The sequence below is a fragment of the Haliotis asinina genome, chromosome 2 (assembly GCF_037392515.1).
Source record: "Haliotis asinina isolate JCU_RB_2024 chromosome 2, JCU_Hal_asi_v2, whole genome shotgun sequence".
Lineage (NCBI taxonomy): Eukaryota > Metazoa > Mollusca > Gastropoda > Lepetellida > Haliotidae > Haliotis > Haliotis asinina.
The window spans coordinates 6,461,770-6,486,344 of NC_090281.1; the positions used below are offsets into that span (position 1 = coordinate 6,461,770).

Consider the following 24,575-nt stretch of genomic DNA (forward strand, 5'->3'; position numbering starts at 1 on the left):
TCAAACTATTTCTACTCAGCTCTTCTACTGCTGTACCCGTCTGCCTGAAATATTCTGACCGATAAGTATGTGACAAATGCAGCAAACACGAAATGGCTGTACAGCCACAACACAGGAAGTGCTTACATGAAGAAAATAAACGCATGTTTCAATTCCTTTTTCAAGTACACTCCTCCTTACGTCTCTCAGGATTATGATGTTAACTTCTGTTTCCTCACATTGTGCATCATTTACAACAGTCGAATGCAAGTTAAGGTGTTGAAAAACCAGCACAGTCTCCACTTATCTGGCACTTCATTTGTGACAGTTGAGAAATATATATTTAAATTTCCGATCAGCGTTTCAAGCCTCGGTAGCGCAGTAGGTAGCGCGTCAGTCTCATAATCAGTCAAGCTTCCAATGTCAGAGCAATCTGAAGGTCGTGAGTTCGATCCTCACCCGGGGCATTTCTTTTTTCTGTTTTTCCTTCATAATCATTACCATATTTGTTTCAAACTATTTCTACTCAGCTCTTCTACTGCTGTACCCGTCTGCCTGAAATATTCTGACCGATAAGTATGTGACAAATGCAGCAACCACGAAATGGCTGTACAGCCACAACACAGGAAGTGCTTACATGAAGAAAATAAACGCATGTTTCAATTCCTTTTTCAAGTACACTCCTCCTTACGTCTCTCAGGATTATGATGTTAACTGCTGTTTCCTCACATTGTGCATCATTTACAACAGTCGAATGCAAGTTAAGGTGTTGAAAAACCAGCACAGTCTCCATTTATCACGAAATGGCTGTACAGCCACAACACAGGAAGTGCTTACATGAAGAAAATAAACGCATGTTTCAATTCCTTTTTCAAGTACACTCCTCCTTACGTCTCTCAGGATTATGATGTTAACTGCTGTTTCCTCACATTGTGCATCATTTACAACAGTCGAATGCAAGTTAAGGTGTTGAAAAACCAGCACAGTCTCCATTTGTCTGGCACTTCATTTGTGACAGTTGAGAAATATATATCTAAATTTCCGATCAGCGTTTCAAGCCTCGGTAGCGCAGTAGGTAGCGCGTCAGTCTCATAATCAGTCAAGCTTCCAATGTCAGAGCAATCTGAAGGTCGTGAGTTCGATCCTCACCCGGGGCATTTCTTTTTTTTCTGTTTTTCCTTCATAATCATTACCATATTTGTTTCAAACTATTTCCACTCAGTTCTTCTACTGCTGTACCCGTCTGCCTGAAATAGTCTGACCGAGAAATATGTGACAAATGCAGCAAACACGAAATGGCTGTACAGCCACAACACAGGAGGTGCTTACATGAAAAAAAGAAAAGCATGTTTCAATTCCTTTTTCAAGTACACTCCTCCTTACGTCTCTCAGGATTATGATGTTAACTGCTGTTTCCTCACATTGTGCATCATTTACAACAGTCGAATGCAAGTTAAGGTGTTGAAAAACCAGCACAGTCTCCACTTATCTGGCACTTCATTTGTGACAGTTGAGAAATATATATTTAAATTTCCGATCAGCGTTTCAAGCCTCGGTAGCGCAGTAGGTAGCGCGTCAGTCTCATAATCAGTCAAGCTTCCAATGTCAGAGCAATCTGAAGGTCGTGAGTTCGATCCTCACCCGGGGCATTTCTTTTTTCTGTTTTTCCTTCATAATCATTACCATATTTGTTTCAAACTATTTCTACTCAGCTCTTCTACTGCTGTACCCGTCTGCCTGAAATATTCTGACCGATAAGTATGTGACAAATGCAGCAACCACGAAATGGCTGTACAGCCACAACACAGGAAGTGCTTACATGAAGAAAATAAACGCATGTTTCAATTCCTTTTTCAAGTACACTCCTCCTTACGTCTCTCAGGATTATGATGTTAACTGCTGTTTCCTCACATTGTGCATCATTTACAACAGTCGAATGCAAGTTAAGGTGTTGAAAAACCAGCACAGTCTCCATTTATCACGAAATGGCTGTACAGCCACAACACAGGAAGTGCTTACATGAAGAAAATAAACGCATGTTTCAATTCCTTTTTCAAGTACACTCCTCCTTACGTCTCTCAGGATTATGATGTTAACTGCTGTTTCCTCACATTGTGCATCATTTACAACAGTCGAATGCAAGTTAAGGTGTTGAAAAACCAGCACAGTCTCCATTTGTCTGGCACTTCATTTGTGACAGTTGAGAAATATATATCTAAATTTCCGATCAGCGTTTCAAGCCTCGGTAGCGCAGTAGGTAGCGCGTCAGTGTCATAATCAGTCAAGCTTCCAATGTCAGAGCAATCTGAAGGTCGTGAGTTCGATCCTCACCCGGGGCATTTCTTTTTTTTCTGTTTTTCCTTCATAATCATTACCATATTTGTTTCAAACTATTTCCACTCAGTTCTTCTACTGATGTACCCGTCTGCCTGAAATAGTCTGACCGAGAAATATGTGACAAATGCAGCAAACACGAAATGGCTGTACAGCCACAACACAGGAGGTGCTTACATGAAAAAAAAAAAGCATGTTTCAATTCCTTTTTCAAGTACACTCCTCCTTACGTCTCTCAGGATTATGATGTTAACTGCTGTTTCCTCACATTGTGCATCATTTACAACAGTCGAATGCAAGTTAAGGTGTTGAAAAACCAGCACAGTCTCCACTTATCTGGCACTTCATTTGTGACAGTTGAGAAATATATATTTAAATTTCCGATCAGCGTTTCAAGCCTCGGTAGCGCAGTAGGTAGCGCGTCAGTCTCATAATCAGTCAAGCTTCCAATGTCAGAGCAATCTGAAGGTCGTGAGTTCGATCCTCACCCGGGGCATTTCTTTTTTCTGTTTTTCCTTCATAATCATTACCATATTTGTTTCAAACTATTTCTACTCAGCTCTTCTACTGCTGTACCCGTCTGCCTGAAATATTCTGACCGATAAGTATGTGACAAATGCAGCAACCACGAAATGGCTGTACAGCCACAACACAGGAAGTGCTTACATGAAGAAAATAAACGCATGTTTCAATTCCTTTTTCAAGTACACTCCTCCTTACGTCCCTCAGGATTATGATGTTAACTGCTGTTTCCTCACATTGTGCATCATTTACAACAGTCGAATGCAAGTTAAGGTGTTGAAAAACCAGCACAGTCTCCATTTATCACGAAATGGCTGTACAGCCACAACACAGGAAGTGCTTACATGAAGAAAATAAACGCATGTTTCAATTCCTTTTTCAAGTACACTCCTCCTTACGTCTCTCAGGATTATGATGTTAACTGCTGTTTCCTCACATTGTGCATCATTTACAACAGTCGAATGCAAGTTAAGGTGTTGAAAAACCAGCACAGTCTCCATTTGTCTGGCACTTCATTTGTGACAGTTGAGAAATATATATCTAAATTTCCGATCAGCGTTTCAAGCCTCGGTAGCGCAGTAGGTAGCGCGTCAGTCTCATAATCAGTCAAGCTTCCAATGTCAGAGCAATCTGAAGGTCGTGAGTTCGATCCTCACCCGGGGCATTTCTTTTTTTTCTGTTTTTCCTTCATAATCATTACCATATTTGTTTCAAACTATTTCCACTCAGTTCTTCTACTGCTGTACCCGTCTGCCTGAAATAGTCTGACCGATAAATATGTGACAAATGCAGCAAACACGAAATGGCTGTACAGCCACAACACAGGAGGTGCTTACATGAAAAAAAGAAAAGCATGTTTCAATTCCTTTTTCAAGTACACTCCTCCTTACGTCTCTCAGGATTATGATGTTAACTGCTGTTTCCTCACATTGTGCATCATTTACAACAGTCGAATGCAAGTTAAGGTGTTGAAAAACCAGCACAGTCTCCATTTGTCTGGCACGTGATTTGTGACAGTTGAGAAATATATATCCAAATTTCCGATCAGCGTTTCAAGCCTCGGTAGCGCAGTAGGTAGCGCGTCAGTCTCATAATCAGTCAAGCTTCCAATGTCAGAGCAATCTGAAGGTCGTGAGTTCGATCCTCACCCGGGGCATTTCTTTTTTCTGTTTTTCCTTCATAATCATTACCATATTTGTTTCAAACTATTTCTACTCAGCTCTTCTACTGCTGTACCCGTCTGCCTGAAATATTCTGACCGATAAGTATGTGACAAATGCAGCAAACACGAAATGGCTGTACAGCCACAACACAGGAAGTGCTTACATGAAGAAAATAAACGCATGTTTCAATTCCTTTTTCAAGTACACTCCTCCTTACGTCTCTCAGGATTATGATGTTAACTGCTGTTTCCTCACATTGTGCATCATTTACAACAGTCGAATGCAAGTTAAGGTGTTGAAAAACCAGCACAGTCTCCATTTGTCTGGCACTTCATTTGTGACAGTTGAGAAATATATATCTAAATTTCCGATCAGCGTTTCAAGCCTCGGTAGCGCAGTAGGTAGCGCGTCAGTCTCATAATCAGTCAAGCTTCCAATTTCAGAGCAATCTGAAGGTCGTGAGTTCGATCCTCACCCGGGGCATTTCTTTTTTCTGTTTTTCCTTCATAATCATTACCATATTTGTTTCAAACTATTTCCACTCAGCTCTTCTACTGCTGTACCCGTCTGCCTGAAATAGTCTGACCGATAAATATGTGACAAATGCAGCAACCACGAAATGGCTGTACAGCCACAACACAGGAAGTGCTTACATGAAAAAAAGAAACGCATGTTTCAATTCCTTTTTCAAATACACTTCTCATTACATCTGTCAGGATTATGATGTTAACTGCTGTTTCCTCACATTGTGCATCATTTACTACAGTCGAATGCAAGTTAAGGTGTTGAAAAACCAGCACAGTCTCCATTTACCTGGCACTTCATTTGTGACAGTTGAGAAATATATATCTAAATTTCCGATCAGCGTTTCAAGCCTCGGTATCGCAGTAGGTAGCGCGTCAGTCTCATAATCAGTCAAGCTTCCAATGTCAGAGCAATCTGAAGGTCGTGAGTTCGATCCTCACCCGGGGCATTTCTTTTTTCTGTTTTTCCTTCATAATCATTACCATATTTGTTTCAAACTATTTCCACTCAGCTCTTCTACTGCTGTACCCGTCTGCCTGAAATAGTCTGACCGATAAATATGTGACAAATGCAGCAACCACGAAATGGCTGTACAGCCACAACACAGGAAGTGCTTACATGAAAAAAAGAAACGCATGTTTCAATTCCTTTTTCAAATACACTTCTCATTACATCTGTCAGGATTATGATGTTAACTGCTGTTTCCTCACATTGTGCATCATTTACTACAGTCGAATGCAAGTTAAGGTGTTGAAAAACCAGCACAGTCTCCATTTATCTGGCACGTGATTTGTGACAGTTGAGAAATATATATTTAAATTTCCGATCAGCGTTTCAAGCCTCGGTAGCGCAGTAGGTAGCGCGTCAGTCTCATAATCAGTCAAGTTTCCAATGTCAGAGCAATCTGAAGGTCGTGAGTTCGATCCTCACCCGGTTCATTTCTTTTTTCTGTTTTTCCTTCATAATCATTACCATATTTGTTTCAAACTATTTCCACTCAGCTCTTCTACTGCTGTACCCGTCTGCCTGAAATAGTCTGACCGATAAATATGTGACAAATGCAGCAACCACGAAATGGCTGTACAGCCACAACACAGGAAGTGCTTACATGAAGAAAATAAACGCATGTTTCAATTCCTTTTTCAAGTACACTCCTCCTTACGTCTCTCAGGATTATGATGTTAACTTCTGTTTCCTCACATTGTGCATCATTTACAACAGTCGAATGCAAGTTAAGGTGTTGAAAAACCAGCACAGTCTCCATTTATCTGGCACTTCATTTGTGACAGTTGAGAAATATATATTTAAATTTCCGATCAGCGTTTCAAGCCTCGGTAGCGCAGTAGGTAGCGCGTCAGTCTCATAATCAGTCAAGCTTCCAATGTCAGAGCAATCTGAAGGTCGTGAGTTCGATCCTCACCCGGGGCATTTCTTTTTTCTGTTTTTCCTTCATAATCATTACCATATTTGTTTCAAACTATTTCTACTCAGCTCTTCTACTGCTGTACCCGTCTGCCTGAAATATTCTGACCGATAAGTATGTGACAAATGCAGCAAACACGAAATGGCTGTACAGCCACAACACAGGAAGTGCTTACATGAAGAAAATAAACGCATGTTTCAATTCCTTTTTCAAGTACACTCCTCCTTACGTCTCTCAGAATTATGATGTTAACTGCTGTTTCCTCACATTGTGCATCATTTACAACAGTCGAATGCAAGTTAAGGTGTTCAAAAACCAGCACAGTCTCCATTTATCACGAAATGGCTGTACAGCCACAACACAGGAAGTGCTTACATGAAGAAAATAAACGCATGTTTCAATTCCTTTTTCATGTACACTTCTCATTACATCTGTCAGGATTATGATGTTAACTGCTGTTTCCTCACATTGTGCATCATTTACAACAGTCGAATGCAAGTTAAGGTGTTGAAAAACCAGCACAGTCTCCATTTATCACGAAATGGCTGTACAGCCACAACACAGGAAGTGCTTACATGAAGAAAATAAACGCATGTTTCAATTCCTTTTTCAAGTACACTCCTCCTTACGTCTCTCGGGATTATGATGTTAACTGCTGTTTCCTCACATTGTGCATCATTTACAACAGTCGAATGCAAGTTAAGGTGTTGAAAAACCAGCACAGTCTCCATTTGTCTGGCACTTCATTTGTGACAGTTGAGAAATATATATCTAAATTTCCGATCAGCGTTTCAAGCCTCGGTAGCGCAGTAGGTAGCGCGTCAGTCTCATAATCAGTCAAGCTTCCAATGTCAGAGCAATCTGAAGGTCGTGAGTTCGATCCTCACCCGGGGCATTTCTTTTTTTTCTGTTTTTCCTTCATAATCATTACCATATTTGTTTCAAACTATTTCCACTCAGTTCTTCTACTGATGTACCCGTCTGCCTGAAATAGTCTGACCGAGAAATATGTGACAAATGCAGCAAACACGAAATGGCTGTACAGCCACAACACAGGAGGTGCTTACATGAAAAAAAAAAAGCATGTTTCAATTCCTTTTTCAAGTACACTCCTCCTTACGTCTCTCAGGATTATGATGTTAACTGCTGTTTCCTCACATTGTGCATCATTTACAACAGTCGAATGCAAGTTAAGGTGTTGAAAAACCAGCACAGTCTCCACTTATCTGGCACTTCATTTGTGACAGTTGAGAAATATATATTTAAATTTCCGATCAGCGTTTCAAGCCTCGGTAGCGCAGTAGGTAGCGCGTCAGTCTCATAATCAGTCAAGCTTCCAATGTCAGAGCAATCTGAAGGTCGTGAGTTCGATCCTCACCCGGGGCATTTCTTTTTTCTGTTTTTCCTTCATAATCATTACCATATTTGTTTCAAACTATTTCTACTCAGCTCTTCTACTGCTGTACCCGTCTGCCTGAAATATTCTGACCGATAAGTATGTGACAAATGCAGCAACCACGAAATGGCTGTACAGCCACAACACAGGAAGTGCTTACATGAAGAAAATAAACGCATGTTTCAATTCCTTTTTCAAGTACACTCCTCCTTACGTCCCTCAGGATTATGATGTTAACTGCTGTTTCCTCACATTGTGCATCATTTACAACAGTCGAATGCAAGTTAAGGTGTTGAAAAACCAGCACAGTCTCCATTTATCACGAAATGGCTGTACAGCCACAACACAGGAAGTGCTTACATGAAGAAAATAAACGCATGTTTCAATTCCTTTTTCAAGTACACTCCTCCTTACGTCTCTCAGGATTATGATGTTAACTGCTGTTTCCTCACATTGTGCATCATTTACAACAGTCGAATGCAAGTTAAGGTGTTGAAAAACCAGCACAGTCTCCATTTGTCTGGCACTTCATTTGTGACAGTTGAGAAATATATATCTAAATTTCCGATCAGCGTTTCAAGCCTCGGTAGCGCAGTAGGTAGCGCGTCAGTCTCATAATCAGTCAAGCTTCCAATGTCAGAGCAATCTGAAGGTCGTGAGTTCGATCCTCACCCGGGGCATTTCTTTTTTCTGTTTTTCCTTCATAATCATTACCATATTTGTTTCAAACTATTTCTACTCAGCTCTTCTACTGCTGTACCCGTCTGCCTGAAATATTCTGACCGATAAGTATGTGACAAATGCAGCAAACACGAAATGGCTGTACAGCCACAACACAGGAAGTGCTTACATGAAGAAAATAAACGCATGTTTCAATTCCTTTTTCAAGTACACTCCTCCTTACGTCTCTCAGGATTATGATGTTAACTGCTGTTTCCTCACATTGTGCATCATTTACAACAGTCGAATGCAAGTTAAGGTGTTGAAAAACCAGCACAGTCTCCATTTGTCTGGCACTTCATTTGTGACAGTTGAGAAATATATATCTAAATTTCCGATCAGCGTTTCAAGCCTCGGTAGCGCAGTAGGTAGCGCGTCAGTCTCATAATCAGTCAAGCTTCCAATTTCAGAGCAATCTGAAGGTCGTGAGTTCGATCCTCACCCGGGGCATTTCTTTTTTCTGTTTTTCCTTCATAATCATTACCATATTTGTTTCAAACTATTTCCACTCAGCTCTTCTACTGCTGTACCCGTCTGCCTGAAATAGTCTGACCGATAAATATGTGACAAATGCAGCAACCACGAAATGGCTGTACAGCCACAACACAGGAAGTGCTTACATGAAAAAAAGAAACGCATGTTTCAATTCCTTTTTCAAATACACTTCTCATTACATCTGTCAGGATTATGATGTTAACTGCTGTTTCCTCACATTGTGCATCATTTACTACAGTCGAATGCAAGTTAAGGTGTTGAAAAACCAGCACAGTCTCCATTTACCTGGCACTTCATTTGTGACAGTTGAGAAATATATATCTAAATTTCCGATCAGCGTTTCAAGCCTCGGTATCGCAGTAGGTAGCGCGTCAGTCTCATAATCAGTCAAGCTTCCAATGTCAGAGCAATCTGAAGGTCGTGAGTTCGATCCTCACCCGGGGCATTTCTTTTTTCTGTTTTTCCTTCATAATCATTACCATATTTGTTTCAAACTATTTCCACTCAGCTCTTCTACTGCTGTACCCGTCTGCCTGAAATAGTCTGACCGATAAATATGTGACAAATGCAGCAACCACGAAATGGCTGTACAGCCACAACACAGGAAGTGCTTACATGAAAAAAAGAAACGCATGTTTCAATTCCTTTTTCAAATACACTTCTCATTACATCTGTCAGGATTATGATGTTAACTGCTGTTTCCTCACATTGTGCATCATTTACTACAGTCGAATGCAAGTTAAGGTGTTGAAAAACCAGCACAGTCTCCATTTATCTGGCACGTGATTTGTGACAGTTGAGAAATATATATTTAAATTTCCGATCAGCGTTTCAAGCCTCGGTAGCGCAGTAGGTAGCGCGTCAGTCTCATAATCAGTCAAGTTTCCAATGTCAGAGCAATCTGAAGGTCGTGAGTTCGATCCTCACCCGGTTCATTTCTTTTTTCTGTTTTTCCTTCATAATCATTACCATATTTGTTTCAAACTATTTCCACTCAGCTCTTCTACTGCTGTACCCGTCTGCCTGAAATAGTCTGACCGATAAATATGTGACAAATGCAGCAACCACGAAATGGCTGTACAGCCACAACACAGGAAGTGCTTACATGAAGAAAATAAACGCATGTTTCAATTCCTTTTTCAAGTACACTCCTCCTTACGTCTCTCAGGATTATGATGTTAACTTCTGTTTCCTCACATTGTGCATCATTTACAACAGTCGAATGCAAGTTAAGGTGTTGAAAAACCAGCACAGTCTCCATTTATCTGGCACTTCATTTGTGACAGTTGAGAAATATATATTTAAATTTCCGATCAGCGTTTCAAGCCTCGGTAGCGCAGTAGGTAGCGCGTCAGTCTCATAATCAGTCAAGCTTCCAATGTCAGAGCAATCTGAAGGTCGTGAGTTCGATCCTCACCCGGGGCATTTCTTTTTTCTGTTTTTCCTTCATAATCATTACCATATTTGTTTCAAACTATTTCTACTCAGCTCTTCTACTGCTGTACCCGTCTGCCTGAAATATTCTGACCGATAAGTATGTGACAAATGCAGCAAACACGAAATGGCTGTACAGCCACAACACAGGAAGTGCTTACATGAAGAAAATAAACGCATGTTTCAATTCCTTTTTCAAGTACACTCCTCCTTACGTCTCTCAGGATTATGATGTTAACTGCTGTTTCCTCACATTGTGCATCATTTACAACAGTCGAATGCAAGTTAAGGTGTTCAAAAACCAGCACAGTCTCCATTTATCACGAAATGGCTGTACAGCCACAACACAGGAAGTGCTTACATGAAGAAAATAAACGCATGTTTCAATTCCTTTTTCATGTACACTTCTCATTACATCTGTCAGGATTATGATGTTAACTGCTGTTTCCTCACATTGTGCATCATTTACAACAGTCGAATGCAAGTTAAGGTGTTGAAAAACCAGCACAGTCTCCATTTTTCTGGCACTTCATTTGTGACAGTTGAGAAATATATATCTAAATTTCCGATCAGCGTTTCAAGCCTCGGTAGCGCAGTAGGTAGCGCGTCAGTCTCATAATCAGTCAAGCTTCCAATGTCAGAGCAATCTGAAGGTCGTGAGTTCGATCCTCACCCGGGGCATTTCTTTTTTCTGTTTTTCCTTCATAATCATTACCATATTTGTTTCAAACTATTTCCACTCAGCTCTTCTACTGCTGTACCCGTCTGCCTGAAATAGTCTGACCGATAAATATGTGACAAATGCAGCAACCACGAAATGGCTGTACAGCCACAACACAGGAAGTGCTTACATGAAAAAAAGAAACGCATGTTTCAATTCCTTTTTCAAATACACTTCTCATTACATCTGTCAGGATTATGATGTTAACTGCTGTTTCCTCACATTGTGCATCATTTACTACAGTCGAATGCAAGTTAAGGTGTTGAAAAACCAGCACAGTCTCCATTTTTCTGGCACTTCATTTGTGACAGTTGAGAAATATATATCTAAATTTCCGATCAGCGTTTCAAGCCTCGGTAGCGCAGTAGGTAGCGCGTCAGTCTCATAATCAGTCAAGCTTCCAATGTCAGAGCAATCTGAAGGTCGTGAGTTCGATCCTCACCCGGGGCATTTCTTTTTTCTGTTTTTCCTTCATAATCATTACCATATTTGTTTCAAACTATTTCCACTCAGCTCTTCTACTGCTGTACCCGTCTGCCTGAAATATTCTGACCGATAAATATGTGACAAATGCAGCAACCACGAAATGGCTGTACAGCCACAACACAGGAAGTGCTTACATGAAAAAAAGAAACGCATGTTTCAATTCCTTTTTCAAATACACTTCTCATTACATCTGTCAGGATTATGATGTTAACTGCTGTTTCCTCACATTGTGCATCATTTACTACAGTCGAATGCAAGTTAAGGTGTTGAAAAACCAGCACAGTCTCCATTTATCTGGCACGTGATTTGTGACAGTTGAGAAATATATATTTAAATTTCCGATCAGCGTTTCAAGACTCGGTAGCGCAGTAGGTAGCGCGTCAGCCTCATAATCAGTCAAGTTTCCAATGTCAGAGCAATCTGAAGGTCGTGAGTTCGATCCTCACCCGGGGCATTTCTTTTTTCTGTTTTTCCTTCATAATCATTACCATATTTGTTTCAAACTATTTCTACTCAGCTCTTCTACTGCTGTACCCGTCTGCCTGAAATATTCTGACCGATAAGTATGTGACAAATGCAGCAAACACGAAATGGCTGTACAGCCACAACACAGGAAGTGCTTACATGAAGAAAATAAACGCATGTTTCAATTCCTTTTTCAAGTACACTCCTCCTTACGTCTCTCAGGATTATGATGTTAACTTCTGTTTCCTCACATTGTGCATCATTTACAACAGTCGAATGCAAGTTAAGGTGTTGAAAAACCAGCACAGTCTCCATTTATCACGAAATGGCTGTACAGCCACAACACAGGAAGTGCTTACATGAAGAAAATAAACGCATGTTTCAATTCCTTTTTCATGTACACTTCTCATTACATCTGTCAGGATTATGATGTTAACTGCTGTTTCCTCACATTGTGCATCATTTACAACAGTCGAATGCAAGTTAAGGTGTTGAAAAACCAGCACAGTCTCCATTTTTCTGGCACTTCATTTGTGACAGTTGAGAAATATATATCTAAATTTCCGATCGGCGTTTCAAGCCTCGGTAGCGCAGTAGGTAGCGCGTCAGTCTCATAATCAGTCAAGCTTCCAATGTCAGAGCAATCTGAAGGTCGTGAGTTCGATCCTCACCCGGGGCATTTCTTTTTTCTGTTTTTCCTTCATAATCATTACCATATTTGTTTCAAACTATTTCCACTCAGCTCTTCTACTGCTGTACCCGTCTGCCTGAAATAGTCTGACCGATAAATATGTGACAAATGCAGCAACCACGAAATGGCTGTACAGCCACAACACAGGAAGTGCTTACATGAAAAAAAGAAACGCATGTTTCAATTCCTTTTTCAAATACACTTCTCATTACATCTGTCAGGATTATGATGTTAACTGCTGTTTCCTCACATTGTGCATCATTTACTACAGTCGAATGCAAGTTAAGGTGTTGAAAAACCAGCACAGTCTCCATTTTTCTGGCACTTCATTTGTGACAGTTGAGAAATATATATCTAAATTTCCGATCAGCGTTTCAAGCCTCGGTAGCGCAGTAGGTAGCGCGTCAGTCTCATAATCAGTCAAGCTTCCAATGTCAGAGCAATCTGAAGGTCGTGAGTTCGATCCTCACCCGGGACATTTCTTTTTTCTGTTTTTCCTTCATAATCATTACCATATTTGTTTCAAACTATTTCCACTCAGCTCTTCTACTGCTGTACCCGTCTGCCTGAAATAGTCTGACCGATAAATATGTGACAAATGCAGCAACCACGAAATGGCTGTACAGCCACAACACAGGAAGTGCTTACATGAAAAAAAGAAACGCATGTTTCAATTCCTTTTTCAAATACACTTCTCATTACATCTGTCAGGATTATGATGTTAACTGCTGTTTCCTCACATTGTGCATCATTTACTACAGTCGAATGCAAGTTAAGGTGTTGAAAAACCAGCACAGTCTCCATTTATCTGGCACGTGATTTGTGACAGTTGAGAAATATATATTTAAATTTCCGATCAGCGTTTCAAGACTCGGTAGCGCAGTAGGTAGCGCGTCAGCCTCATAATCAGTCAAGTTTCCAATGTCAGAGCAATCTGAAGGTCGTGAGTTCGATCCTCACCCGGGGCATTTGTTTTTTCTGTTTTTCCTTCATAATCATTACCATATTTGTTTCAAACTATTTCCACTCAGCTCTTCTACTGCTGTACCCGTCTGCCTGAAATAGTCTGACCGATAAATATGTGACAAATGCAGCAACCACGAAATGGCTGTACAGCCACAACACAGGAAGTGCTTACATGAAGAAAATAAACGCATGTTTCAATTCCTTTTTCAAGTACACTCCTCCTTACGTCTCTCAGGATTATGATGTTAACTTCTGTTTCCTCACATTGTGCATCATTTACAACAGTCGAATGCAAGTTAAGGTGTTGAAAAACCAGCACAGTCTCCATTTATCTGGCACTTCATTTGTGACAGTTGAGAAATATATATTTAAATTTCCGATCAGCGTTTCAAGCCTCGGTAGCGCAGTAGGTAGCGCGTCAGTCTCATAATCAGTCAAGCTTCCAATGTCAGAGCAATCTGAAGGTCGTGAGTTCGATCCTCACCCGGGGCATTTCTTTTTTCTGTTTTTCCTTCATAATCATTACCATATTTGTTTCAAACTATTTCTACTCAGCTCTTCTACTGCTGTACCCGTCTGCCTGAAATATTCTGACCGATAAGTATGTGACAAATGCAGCAACCACGAAATGGCTGTACAGCCACAACACAGGAAGTGCTTACATGAAGAAAATAAACGCATGTTTCAATTCCTTTTTCAAGTACACTCCTCCTTACGTCTCTCAGGATTATGATGTTAACTGCTGTTTCCTCACATTGTGCATCATTTACAACAGTCGAATGCAAGTTAAGGTGTTCAAAAACCAGCACAGTCTCCATTTATCACGAAATGGCTGTACAGCCACAACACAGGAAGTGCTTACATGAAGAAAATAAACGCATGTTTCAATTCCTTTTTCAAGTACACTCCTCCTTACGTCTCTCAGGATTATGATGTTAACTGCTGTTTCCTCACATTGTGCATCATTTACAACAGTCGAATGCAAGTTAAGGTGTTGAAAAACCAGCACAGTCTCCATTTGTCTGGCACTTCATTTGTGACAGTTGAGAAATATATATCTAAATTTCCGATCAGCGTTTCAAGCCTCGGTAGCGCAGTAGGTAGCGCGTCAGTCTCATAATCAGTCAAGCTTCCAATGTCAGAGCAATCTGAAGGTCGTGAGTTCGATCCTCACCCGGGGCATTTCTTTTTTCTGTTTTTCCTTCATAATCATTACCATATTTGTTTCAAACTATTTCCACTCAGCTCTTCTACTGCTGTACCCGTCTGCCTGAAATAGTCTGACCGATAAATATGTGACAAATGCAGCAACCACGAAATGGCTGTACAGCCACAACACAGGAAGTGCTTACATGAAAAAAAGAAACGCATGTTTCAATTCCTTTTTCAAATACACTTCTCATTACATCTGTCAGGATTATGATGTTAACTGCTGTTTCCTCACATTGTGCATCATTTACTACAGTCGAATGCAAGTTAAGGTGTTGAAAAACCAGCACAGTCTCCATTTATCTGGCACTTCATTTGTGACAGTTGAGAAATATATATTTAAATTTCCGATCACCGTTTCAAGCCTCGGTAGCGCAGTAGGTAGCGCGTCAGTCTCATAATCAGTCAAGTTTCCAATGTCAGAGCAATCTGAAGGTCGTGAGTTCGATCCTCACCCGGTTCATTTCTTTTTTCTGTTTTTCCTTCATAATCATTACCATATTTGTTTCAAACTATTTCCACTCAGCTCTTCTACTGCTGTACCCGTCTGCCTGAAATAGTCTGACCGATAAATATGTGACAAATGCAGCAACCACGAAATGGCTGTACAGCCACAACACAGGAAGTGCTTACATGAAGAAAATAAACGCATGTTTCAATTCCTTTTTCAAGTACACTCCTCCTTACGTCTCTCAGGATTATGATGTTAACTTCTGTTTCCTCACATTGTGCATCATTTACAACAGTCGAATGCAAGTTAAGGTGTTGAAAAACCAGCACAGTCTCCATTTATCTGGCACTTCATTTGTGACAGTTGAGAAATATATATTTAAATTTCCGATCAGCGTTTCAAGCCTCGGTAGCGCAGTAGGTAGCGCGTCAGTCTCATAATCAGTCAAGCTTCCAATGTCAGAGCAATCTGAAGGTCGTGAGTTCGATCCTCACCCGGGGCATTTCTTTTTTCTGTTTTTCCTTCATAATCATTACCATATTTGTTTCAAACTATTTCTACTCAGCTCTTCTACTGCTGTACCCGTCTGCCTGAAATATTCTGACCGATAAGTATGTGACAAATGCAGCAAACACGAAATGGCTGTACAGCCACAACACAGGAAGTGCTTACATGAAGAAAATAAACGCATGTTTCAATTCCTTTTTCAAGTACACTCCTCCTTACGTCTCTCAGGATTATGATGTTAACTGCTGTTTCCTCACATTGTGCATCATTTACAACAGTCGAATGCAAGTTAAGGTGTTCAAAAACCAGCACAGTCTCCATTTATCACGAAATGGCTGTACAGCCACAACACAGGAAGTGCTTACATGAAGAAAATAAACGCATGTTTCAATTCCTTTTTCATGTACACTTCTCATTACATCTGTCAGGATTATGATGTTAACTGCTGTTTCCTCACATTGTGCATCATTTACAACAGTCGAATGCAAGTTAAGGTGTTGAAAAACCAGCACAGTCTCCATTTGTCTGGCACTTCATTTGTGACAGTTGAGAAATATATATCTAAATTTCCGATCAGCGTTTCAAGCCTCGGTAGCGCAGTAGGTAGCGCGTCAGTCTCATAATCAGTCAAGCTTCCAATGTCAGAGCAATCTGAAGGTCGTGTTTTCGATCCTCACCCGGGGCATTTCTTTTTTCTGTTTTTCCTTCATAATCATTACCATATTTGTTTCAAACTATTTCCACTCAGCTCTTCTACTGCTGTACCCGTCTGCCTGAAATAGTCTGACCGATAAATATGTGACAAATGCAGCAACCACGAAATGGCTGTACAGCCACAACACAGGAAGTGCTTACATGAAAAAAAGAAACGCATGTTTCAATTCCTTTTTCAAATACACTTCTCATTACATCTGTCAGGATTATGATGTTAACTGCTGTTTCCTCACATTGTGCATCATTTACTACAGTCGAATGCAAGTTAAGGTGTTGAAAAACCAGCACAGTCTCCATTTTTCTGGCACTTCATTTGTGACAGTTGAGAAATATATATCTAAATTTCCGATCAGCGTTTCAAGCCTCGGTAGCGCAGTAGGTAGCGCGTCAGTCTCATAATCAGTCAAGCTTCCAATGTCAGAGCAATCTGAAGGTCGTGAGTTCGATCCTCACCCGGGGCATTTCTTTTTTCTGTTTTTCCTTCATAATCATTACCATATTTGTTTCAAACTATTTCCACTCAGCTCTTCTACTGCTGTACCCGTCTGCCTGAAATAGTCTGACCGATAAATATGTGACAAATGCAGCAACCACGAAATGGCTGTACAGCCACAACACAGGAAGTGCTTACATGAAAAAAAGAAACGCATGTTTCAATTCCTTTTTCAAATACACTTCTCATTACATCTGTCAGGATTATGATGTTAACTGCTGTTTCCTCACATTGTGCATCATTTACTACAGTCGAATGCAAGTTAAGGTGTTGAAAAACCAGCACAGTCTCCATTTATCTGGCACGTGATTTGTGACAGTTGAGAAATATATATTTAAATTTCCGATCAGCGTTTCAAGACTCGGTAGCGCAGTAGGTAGCGCGTCAGCCTCATAATCAGTCAAGTTTCCAATGTCAGAGCAATCTGAAGGTCGTGAGTTCGATCCTCACCCGGGGCATTTGTTTTTTCTGTTTTTCCTTCATAATCATTACCATATTTGTTTCAAACTATTTCCACTCAGCTCTTCTACTGCTGTACCCGTCTGCCTGAAATAGTCTGACCGATAAATATGTGACAAATGCAGCAACCACGAAATGGCTGTACAGCCACAACACAGGAAGTGCTTACATGAAGAAAATAAACGCATGTTTCAATTCCTTTTTCAAGTACACTCCTCCTTACGTCTCTCAGGATTATGATGTTAACTGCTGTTTCCTCACATTGTGCATCATTTACAACAGTCGAATGCAAGTTAAGGTGTTGAAAAACCAGCACAGTCTCCATTTATCTGGCACTTCATTTGTGACAGTTGAGAAATATATATTTAAATTTCCGATCAGCGTTTCAAGCCTCGGTAGCGCAGTAGGTAGCGCGTCAGTCTCATAATCAGTCAAGCTTCCAATGTCAGAGCAATCTGAAGGTCGTGATTTCGATCCTCACCCGGGGCATTTCTTTTTTCTGTTTTTCCTTCATAATCATTACCATATTTGTTTCAAACTATTTCCACTCAGCTCTTCTACTGCTGTACCCGTCTGCCTGAAATAGTCTGACCGATAAATATGTGACAAATGCAGCAACCACGAAATGGCTGTACAGCCACAACACAGGAAGTGCTTACATGAAGAAAATAAACGCATGTTTCAATTCCTTTTTCAAGTACACTCCTCCTTACGTCTCTCAGGATTATGATGTTAACTTCTGTTTCCTCACATTGTGCATCATTTACAACAGTCGAATGCAAGTTAAGGTGTTGAAAAACCAGCACAGTCTCCATTTATCTGGCACTTCATTTGTGACAGTTGAGAAATATATATTTAAATTTCCGATCAGCGTTTCAAGCCTCGGTAGCGCAGTAGGTAGCGCGTCAGTCTCATAATCAGTCAAGCTTCCAATGTCAGAGCAATCTGAAGGTCGTGAGTTCGATCCTCACCCGGGGCATTTCTTTTTTCTGTTTTTCCTTCATAATCATTACCATATTTGTTTCAAACTATTTCTACTCAGCTCTTCTACTGCTGTACCCGTCTGCCTGAAATATTCTGACCGATAAGTATGTGACAAATGCAGCAAACACGAAATGGCTGTACAGCCACAACACAGGAAGTGCTTACATGAAGAAAATAAACGCATGTTTCAATTCCTTTTTCAAGTACACTCCTCCTTACGTCTCTCAGGATTATGATGTTAACTGCTGTTTCCTCACATTGTGCATCATTTACAACAGTCGAATGCAAGTTAAGGTGTTCAAAAACCAGCACAGTCTCCATTTATCACGAAATGGCTGTACAGCCACAACACAGGAAGTGCTTACATGAAGAAAATAAACGCATGTTTCAATTCCTTTTTCATGTACACTTCTCATTACATCTGTCAGGATTATGATGTTAACTGCTGTTTCCTCACATTGTGCATCATTTACAACAGTCGAATGCAAGTTAAGGTGTTGAAAAACCAGCACAGTCTCCATTTGTCTGGCACTTCATTTGTGACAGTTGAGAAATATATATCTAAATTTCCGATCAGCGTTTCAAGCCTCGGTAGCGCAGTAGGTAGCGCGTCAGTCTCATAATCAGTCAAGCTTCCAATGTCAGAGCAATCTGAAGGTCGTGTTTTCGATCCTCACCCGGGGCATTTCTTTTTTCTGTTTTTCCTTCATAATCATTACCATATTTGTTTCAAACTATTTCCACTCAGCTCTTCTACTGCTGTACCCGTCTGCCTGAAATAGTCTGACCGATAAATATGTGACAAATGCAGCAACCACGAAATGGCTGTACAGCCACAACACAGGAAGTGCTTACATGAAAAAAAGAAACGCATGTTTCAATTCCTTTTTCAAATACACTTCTCATTACATCTGTCAGGATTATGATGTTAACTGCTGTTTCCTCACATTGTGCATCATTTACTACAGTCGAATGCAAGTTAAGGTGTTGAAAAACCAGCACAGTCTCCATTTTTCTGGCACTTCATTTGTGACAGTTGAGAAATATATATCTAAATTTCCGATCAGCGTTTCAAGCCTCGGTAGCGCAGTAGGTAGCGCGTCAGTCTCATAATCAGTCAAGCTTCCAATGTCAGAGCAATCTGAAGGTCGTGAGTTCGATCCTCACCCGGGGCATTTCTTTTTTCTGTTTTTCCTTCATAATCATTACCATATTTGTTTCAAACTATTTCCACTCAGCTCTTCTACTGCTGTACCCGTCTGCCTGAAATAGTCTGACCGATAAATATGTGACAAATGCAGCAACCACGAAATGGCTGTACAGCCACAACACAGGAAGTGCTTACATGAAAAAAAGAAACGCATGTTTCAATTCCTTTTTCAAATACACTTCTCATTACATCTGTCAGGATTATGATGTTAACTGCTGTTTCCTCACATTGTGCATCATTTACTACAGTCGAATGCAAGTTAAGGTGTTGAAAAACCAGCACAGTCTCCATTTATCTGGCACGTGATTTGTGACAGTTGAGAAATATATATTTAAATTTCCGATCAGCGTTTCAAGACTCGGTAGCGCAGTAGGTAGCGCGTCAGCCTCATAATCAGTCAAGTTTCCAATGTCAGAGCAATCTGAAGGTCGTGAGTTCGATCCTCACCCGGGGCATTTGTTTTTTCTGTTTTTCCTTCATAATCATTACCATATTTGTTTCAAACTATTTCCACTCAGCTCTTCTACTGCTGTACCCGTCTGCCTGAAATAGTCTGACCGATAAATATGTGACAAATGCAGCAACCACGAAATGGCTGTACAGCCACAACACAGGAAGTGCTTACATGAAGAAAATAAACGCATGTTTCAATTCCTTTTTCAAGTACACTCCTCCTTACGTCTCTCAGGATTATGATGTTAACTGCTGTTTCCTCACATTGTGCATCATTTACAACAGTCGAATGCAAGTTAAGGTGTTGAAAAACCAGCACAGTCTCCATTTATCTGGCACTTCATTTGTGACAGTTGAGAAATATATATTTAAATTTCCGATCAGCGTTTCAAGCCTCGGTAGCGCAGTAGGTAGCGCGTCAGTCTCATAATCAGTCAAGCTTCCAATGTCAGAGCAATCTGAAGGTCGTGATTTCGATCCTCACCCGGGGCATTTCTTTTTTCTGTTTTTCCTTCATAATCATTACCATATTTGTTTCAAACTATTTCTACTCAGCTCTTCTACTGCTGTACCCGTCTGCCTGAAATATTCTGACCGATAAGTATGTGACAAATGCAGCAAACACGAAATGGCTGTACAGCCACAACACAGGAAGTGCTTACATGAAGAAAATAAACGCATGTTTCAATTCCTTTTTCAAGTACACTTCTCCTTACGTCTCTCAGGATTATGATGTTAACTGCTGTTTCCTCACATTGTGCATCATTTACAACAGTCGAATGCAAGTTAAGGTGTTCAAAAACCAGCACAGTCTCCATTTATCACGAAATGGCTGTACAGCCACAACACAGGAAGTGCTTACATGAAGAAAATAAACGCATGTTTCAATTCCTTTTTCAAGTACACTCCTCCTTACGTCTCTCAGGATTATGATGTTAACTGCTGTTTCCTCACATTGTGCATCATTTACAACAGTCGAATGCAAGTTAAGGTGTTGAAAAACCAGCACAGTCTCCATTTATCTGGCACTTCATTTGTGACAGTTGAGAAATATATATCTAAATTTCCGATCAGCGTTTCAAGCCTCGGTAGCGCAGTAGGTAGCGCGTCAGTCTCATAATCAGTCAAGCTTCCAATGTCAGAGCAATCTGAAGGTCGTGAGTTCGATCCTGACCCGGGGCATTTCTTTTTTTTCTGTTTTTCCTTCATAATCATTACCATATTTGTTTCAAACTATTTCCACTCAGCTCTTCTACTGCTGTACCCGTCTGCCTGAAATAGTCTGACCGATAAATATGTGACAAATGCAGCAACCACGAAATGGCTGTACAGCCACAACACAGGAAGTGCTTACATGAAGAAAATAAACGCATGTTTCAATTCCTTTTTCAAGTACACTCGTCCTTACGTCTCTCAGGATTATGATGTTAACTGCTGTTTCCTCACATTGTGCATCATTTACAACAGTCGAATGCAAGTTAAGGTGTTGAAAAACCAGCACAGTCTCCATTTGTCTGGCACGTGATTTGTGACAGTTGAGAAATGTATATTTGAAATTCCGATCAGCGTTTCAAGCCTCGGTAGCGCAGTAGGTAGCGCGTCAGTCTCATAATCAGTCAAGCTTCCAATGTCAGAGCGGTCTGAAGGTCGTGATTTCGATCCTCACCCGGGGCATTTTCTTTTTTCTGTTTTTCCTTCATAATCATTACCATATTTGTTTCAAACTATTTCTACTCAGCTCTTCTACTGCTGTACCCGTCTGCCTGAAATATTCTGACCGATAAGTTTGTGACAAATGCAGCAAACACGAAATGGCTGTACAGCCACAACACAGGAAGTGCTTACATGAAGAAAATAAACGCATGTTTCAATTCCTTTTTCAAGTACACTCCTCCTTACGTCTCTCAGGATTATGATGTTAACTTCTGTTTCCTCACATTGTGCATCATTTACAACAGTCGAATGCAAGTTAAGGTGTTGAAAAACCAGCACAGTCTCCATTTGTCTGGCACTTCATTTGTGACAGTTGAGAAATATATATCTAAATTTCCGATCAGCGTTTCAAGCCTCGGTAGCGCAGTAGGTAGCGCGTCAGTCTCATAATCAGTCAAGCTTCCAATGTCAGAGCAATCTGAAGGTCGTGAGTTCGATCCTCACCCGGGGCATTTCTTTTTTCTGTTTTTCCTTCATAATCATTACCATATTTGTTTCAAACTATTTCTACTCAGCTCTTCTACTGCTGTACCCGTCTGCCTGAAATATTCTGACCGATAAGTATGTGACAAATGCAGCAAACACGAAATGGCTGTACAGCCACAACACAGGAAGTGCTTACATGAAGAAAATAAACGCATGTTTCAATTCCTTTTTCAAGTACACTCCTCCTTACGTCTCTCAGGATTATGATGTTAACTGCTGTTTCCTCACATTGTGCATCATTTACAACAGTCGAATGCAAGTTAAGGTGTTGAAAAACCAGCACAGTCTCCATTTATCACGAAATGGCTGTACAGCCACAACACAGGAAGTGCTTACATGAAGAAAATAAACGCATGTTTCAATTCCTTTTTCAAGTACACTCCTCCTTACGTCTCTCAGGATTATGATGTTAACTGCTGTTTCCTCACATTGTGCATCATTTACAACAGTCGAATGCAAGTTAAGGTGTTGAAAAACCAGCACAGTCTCCATTTGTCTGGCACTTCATTTGTGACAGTTGAGAAATATATATCTAAATTTCCGATCAGCGTTTCAAGCCTCGGTAGCGCAGTAGGTAGCGCGTCAGTCTCATAATCAGTCAAGCTTCCAATGTCAGAGCAATCTGAAGGTCGTGAGTTCGATCCTGACCCGGGGCATTTCTTTTTTTTCTGTTTTTCCTTCATAATCATTACCATATTTGTTTCAAACTATTTCTACTCAGTTCTTCTACTGCTGTACCCGTCTGCCTGAAATAGTCTGACCGAGAAATATGTGACAAATGCAGCAAACACGAAATGGCTGTACAGCCACAACACACGAAGTGCTTACATGAAGAAAATAAACGCATGTTTCAATTCCTTTTTCATGTACACTTCTCATTACATCTGTCAGGATTATGATGTTAACTGCTGTTTCCTCACATTGTGCATCATATACAACAGTCGAATGCAAGTTAAGGTGTTGAAAAACCAGCACAGTCTCCATTTGTCTGGCACGTGATTTGTGACAGTTGAGAAATATATATTTAAATTTCCGGTCAGCGTTTCAAGCCTCGGTAGCGCAGTAGGTAGCGCGTCAGTCTCATAATCAGTCAAGCTTCCAATGTCAGAGCAATCTGAAGGTCGTGAGTTCGATCCTCACCCGGGGCATTTCTTTTTTTTCTGTTTTTCCTTCATAATCATTACCATATTTGTTTCAAACTATTTCCACTCAGCTCTTCTACTGCTGTACCCGTCTGCCTGAAATAGTCTGACCGATAAATATGTGACAAATGCAGCAAACACGAAGTGGCTGTACAGCCACAACACAGGAAGTGCTTACATGAAAAAAATAAACGCATGTTTCAATTCCTTTTTCAAGTACACTCCTCCTTACGTCTCTCAGGATTATGATGTTAACTGCTGTTTCCTCACATTGTGCATCATTTACAACAGTCGAATGCAAGTTAAGGTGTTCAAAAACCAGCACAGTCTCCATTTATCACGAAATGGTTGTACAGCCACAACACACGAAGTGCTTACATGAAGAAAATAAACGCATGTTTCAATTCCTTTTTCAAGTACACTTCTCATTACATCTCTCAGGATTATGATGTTAACTGCTGTTTCCTCACATTGTGCATCATATACAACAGTCGAATGCAAGTTAAGGTGTTGAAAAACCAGCACAGTCTCCATTTGTCTGGCACGTGATTTGTGACAGCTGAGAAATATATATTTAAATTTCCGATCAGCGTTTCAAGCCTCGGTGGCGCAGTAGGTAGCGCGTCAGTCTCATAATCAGTCAAGCTTCCAATGTCAGAGCAATCTGAAGGTCGTGAGTTCGATCCTCACCCGGGGCATTTCTTTTTTCTGTTTTTCCTTCATAATCATTACCATATTTGTTTCAAACTATTTCTACTCAGCTCTTCTACTGCTGTACCCGTCTGCCTGAAATATTCTGACCGATAAGTATATGACAAATGCAGCAAACACGAAATGGCTGTACAGCCACAACACAGGAAGTGCTTACATGAAGAAAATAAACGCATGTTTCAATTCCTTTTTCAAGTACACTCCTCCTTACGTCTCTCAGGATTATGATGTTAACTGCTGTTTCCTCACATTGTGCATCATTTACAACAGTCGAATGCAAGTTAAGGTGTTGAAAAACCAGCACAGTCTCCATTTATCCCGAAATGGCTGTACAGCCACAACACACGAAGTGCTTACATGAAGAAAATAAACGCATGTTTCAATTCCTTTTTCATGTACACTTCTCATTACATCTGTCAGGATTATGATGTTAACTGCTGTTTCCTCACATTGTGCATCATTTACAACAGTCGAATGCAAGTTAAGGTGTTGAAAAACCAGCACAATCTCCACTTGTCTGGCACGTGATTTGTGACAGTTGAGAAATATATATTTAAATTTCCGATCAGGGTTTCAAGCCTCGGTGGCGCAGTAGGTAGCGCGTCAGAATCATAATCAGTCAAGCTTCCAATGTCAGAGCAATCTGAAGGTCGTGATTTCGATCCTCACCCGGGGCATTTTCTTTTTTCTGTTTTTCCTTCATAATCATTACCATATTTGTTT

At 40.5% G+C, this 24,575-nt stretch overlaps 25 non-coding genes across 25 annotated transcripts; all 25 read left to right on the forward strand.

The window, feature by feature from the left end:
• Positions 1-346: 346 nt before the first annotated feature.
• Trnam-cau (transfer RNA methionine (anticodon CAU)) lies at positions 347-446 on the forward strand. The gene is made up of 2 exons: positions 347-383; positions 411-446. It is a non-coding gene; the product is annotated as a tRNA-Met (tRNA).
• A 590-nt stretch (positions 447-1,036) lies between these two features.
• On the forward strand, positions 1,037-1,136 carry Trnam-cau (transfer RNA methionine (anticodon CAU)). The gene is made up of 2 exons: positions 1,037-1,073; positions 1,101-1,136. It is a non-coding gene; the product is annotated as a tRNA-Met (tRNA).
• Positions 1,137-1,528: 392 nt separating this feature from the next.
• Positions 1,529-1,628, forward strand: Trnam-cau (transfer RNA methionine (anticodon CAU)). Its single transcript has 2 exons — positions 1,529-1,565; positions 1,593-1,628. It is a non-coding gene; the product is annotated as a tRNA-Met (tRNA).
• Positions 1,629-2,709: 1,081 nt separating this feature from the next.
• Trnam-cau (transfer RNA methionine (anticodon CAU)) lies at positions 2,710-2,809 on the forward strand. Its single transcript has 2 exons — positions 2,710-2,746; positions 2,774-2,809. It is a non-coding gene; the product is annotated as a tRNA-Met (tRNA).
• Positions 2,810-3,399: 590 nt separating this feature from the next.
• On the forward strand, positions 3,400-3,499 carry Trnam-cau (transfer RNA methionine (anticodon CAU)). Its single transcript has 2 exons — positions 3,400-3,436; positions 3,464-3,499. It is a non-coding gene; the product is annotated as a tRNA-Met (tRNA).
• Positions 3,500-3,891: 392 nt separating this feature from the next.
• Trnam-cau (transfer RNA methionine (anticodon CAU)) lies at positions 3,892-3,991 on the forward strand. Its single transcript has 2 exons — positions 3,892-3,928; positions 3,956-3,991. It is a non-coding gene; the product is annotated as a tRNA-Met (tRNA).
• A 390-nt stretch (positions 3,992-4,381) lies between these two features.
• Trnam-cau (transfer RNA methionine (anticodon CAU)) lies at positions 4,382-4,481 on the forward strand. Its single transcript has 2 exons — positions 4,382-4,418; positions 4,446-4,481. It is a non-coding gene; the product is annotated as a tRNA-Met (tRNA).
• Positions 4,482-5,851: 1,370 nt separating this feature from the next.
• Positions 5,852-5,951, forward strand: Trnam-cau (transfer RNA methionine (anticodon CAU)). Its single transcript has 2 exons — positions 5,852-5,888; positions 5,916-5,951. It is a non-coding gene; the product is annotated as a tRNA-Met (tRNA).
• Positions 5,952-6,741: 790 nt separating this feature from the next.
• On the forward strand, positions 6,742-6,841 carry Trnam-cau (transfer RNA methionine (anticodon CAU)). Its single transcript has 2 exons — positions 6,742-6,778; positions 6,806-6,841. It is a non-coding gene; the product is annotated as a tRNA-Met (tRNA).
• A 391-nt stretch (positions 6,842-7,232) lies between these two features.
• On the forward strand, positions 7,233-7,332 carry Trnam-cau (transfer RNA methionine (anticodon CAU)). The gene is made up of 2 exons: positions 7,233-7,269; positions 7,297-7,332. It is a non-coding gene; the product is annotated as a tRNA-Met (tRNA).
• Positions 7,333-7,922: 590 nt separating this feature from the next.
• Positions 7,923-8,022, forward strand: Trnam-cau (transfer RNA methionine (anticodon CAU)). Its single transcript has 2 exons — positions 7,923-7,959; positions 7,987-8,022. It is a non-coding gene; the product is annotated as a tRNA-Met (tRNA).
• Positions 8,023-8,412: 390 nt separating this feature from the next.
• Positions 8,413-8,512, forward strand: Trnam-cau (transfer RNA methionine (anticodon CAU)). Its single transcript has 2 exons — positions 8,413-8,449; positions 8,477-8,512. It is a non-coding gene; the product is annotated as a tRNA-Met (tRNA).
• A 1,370-nt stretch (positions 8,513-9,882) lies between these two features.
• On the forward strand, positions 9,883-9,982 carry Trnam-cau (transfer RNA methionine (anticodon CAU)). The gene is made up of 2 exons: positions 9,883-9,919; positions 9,947-9,982. It is a non-coding gene; the product is annotated as a tRNA-Met (tRNA).
• Positions 9,983-10,572: 590 nt separating this feature from the next.
• Trnam-cau (transfer RNA methionine (anticodon CAU)) lies at positions 10,573-10,672 on the forward strand. Its single transcript has 2 exons — positions 10,573-10,609; positions 10,637-10,672. It is a non-coding gene; the product is annotated as a tRNA-Met (tRNA).
• Positions 10,673-11,062: 390 nt separating this feature from the next.
• On the forward strand, positions 11,063-11,162 carry Trnam-cau (transfer RNA methionine (anticodon CAU)). The gene is made up of 2 exons: positions 11,063-11,099; positions 11,127-11,162. It is a non-coding gene; the product is annotated as a tRNA-Met (tRNA).
• Positions 11,163-12,242: 1,080 nt separating this feature from the next.
• Positions 12,243-12,342, forward strand: Trnam-cau (transfer RNA methionine (anticodon CAU)). The gene is made up of 2 exons: positions 12,243-12,279; positions 12,307-12,342. It is a non-coding gene; the product is annotated as a tRNA-Met (tRNA).
• Positions 12,343-13,712: 1,370 nt separating this feature from the next.
• On the forward strand, positions 13,713-13,812 carry Trnam-cau (transfer RNA methionine (anticodon CAU)). The gene is made up of 2 exons: positions 13,713-13,749; positions 13,777-13,812. It is a non-coding gene; the product is annotated as a tRNA-Met (tRNA).
• A 590-nt stretch (positions 13,813-14,402) lies between these two features.
• Positions 14,403-14,502, forward strand: Trnam-cau (transfer RNA methionine (anticodon CAU)). The gene is made up of 2 exons: positions 14,403-14,439; positions 14,467-14,502. It is a non-coding gene; the product is annotated as a tRNA-Met (tRNA).
• An 880-nt stretch (positions 14,503-15,382) lies between these two features.
• On the forward strand, positions 15,383-15,482 carry Trnam-cau (transfer RNA methionine (anticodon CAU)). Its single transcript has 2 exons — positions 15,383-15,419; positions 15,447-15,482. It is a non-coding gene; the product is annotated as a tRNA-Met (tRNA).
• A 1,080-nt stretch (positions 15,483-16,562) lies between these two features.
• Positions 16,563-16,662, forward strand: Trnam-cau (transfer RNA methionine (anticodon CAU)). The gene is made up of 2 exons: positions 16,563-16,599; positions 16,627-16,662. It is a non-coding gene; the product is annotated as a tRNA-Met (tRNA).
• A 1,370-nt stretch (positions 16,663-18,032) lies between these two features.
• Trnam-cau (transfer RNA methionine (anticodon CAU)) lies at positions 18,033-18,132 on the forward strand. The gene is made up of 2 exons: positions 18,033-18,069; positions 18,097-18,132. It is a non-coding gene; the product is annotated as a tRNA-Met (tRNA).
• A 1,080-nt stretch (positions 18,133-19,212) lies between these two features.
• Trnam-cau (transfer RNA methionine (anticodon CAU)) lies at positions 19,213-19,312 on the forward strand. The gene is made up of 2 exons: positions 19,213-19,249; positions 19,277-19,312. It is a non-coding gene; the product is annotated as a tRNA-Met (tRNA).
• A 2,553-nt stretch (positions 19,313-21,865) lies between these two features.
• Positions 21,866-21,965, forward strand: Trnam-cau (transfer RNA methionine (anticodon CAU)). The gene is made up of 2 exons: positions 21,866-21,902; positions 21,930-21,965. It is a non-coding gene; the product is annotated as a tRNA-Met (tRNA).
• Positions 21,966-23,047: 1,082 nt separating this feature from the next.
• On the forward strand, positions 23,048-23,147 carry Trnam-cau (transfer RNA methionine (anticodon CAU)). The gene is made up of 2 exons: positions 23,048-23,084; positions 23,112-23,147. It is a non-coding gene; the product is annotated as a tRNA-Met (tRNA).
• Positions 23,148-23,739: 592 nt separating this feature from the next.
• Trnam-cau (transfer RNA methionine (anticodon CAU)) lies at positions 23,740-23,839 on the forward strand. The gene is made up of 2 exons: positions 23,740-23,776; positions 23,804-23,839. It is a non-coding gene; the product is annotated as a tRNA-Met (tRNA).
• Positions 23,840-24,575: the final 736 nt, after the last annotated feature.